The sequence below is a fragment of the Garra rufa genome, chromosome 17 (genome assembly GCF_049309525.1).
Source record: "Garra rufa chromosome 17, GarRuf1.0, whole genome shotgun sequence".
NCBI lineage: Eukaryota > Metazoa > Chordata > Actinopteri > Cypriniformes > Cyprinidae > Garra > Garra rufa.
The window spans coordinates 9,917,144-9,917,899 of record NC_133377.1 but is presented as its reverse complement, the minus strand read 5'-3'; positions in this window follow the sequence as shown (position 1 = coordinate 9,917,899).

Here is a 756-nt window from a genome sequence, read left to right as displayed (position 1 = left end):
TCAATATTTGCGATGATATGCTCAGGTCACACACAGGCTTTAACATTCAGCACATGAATCACAACAATGGTAACAACTCAAGCAAAGCAATTGCATCATTTATTCATGCCGCAATGCACTCTGGGAGTCAGTCAGTAATTAAGTTAAATGCTATCAAAATGGTTAAGCAGGGTAACTTGGGTATTTTAAGTAAGAAGAAAGTATTTTGCATGAGTACAACAAACTCAAAACTAGATGTTTCTGCTTACTTAAAATTGGAAATTCCATAACTCAAACAATTTGATGTAACTGATTACCTCAAATTTTTTGAGTTTTGTCAACCTATTCGGGATTACAGTGTGAGATAATAGCTCATATTGGTGTACTTAAAGGATTACTCCACTTCCAGAATAAACAGTTACTGATAATTTACTTACCCCCATGTTATCCAAGATATTCATGTCTTTCTTTCTTCCTTCAGTCGCAAAGAACTTATTTTTTTTTTTGAGGATTTCAGGATTTTTCTCTATATAGTGGACTTCAATGGTGCTCAATGGACTGAAGGTTAAAAATGCAGTTTCAATGCAGCTTCAAAAGGCTATAAATAATGCCAACCGAGGAATAAAGGTCTTATCTAGTGTCATTTTCTTAAAAAAAAAAGAATAATAATAAATAATAAATAATATATATATATATATATATATATATATATATATATATATATATATATATATATATATATATATATATATACACTTTTTAACCACAAATGCTTAT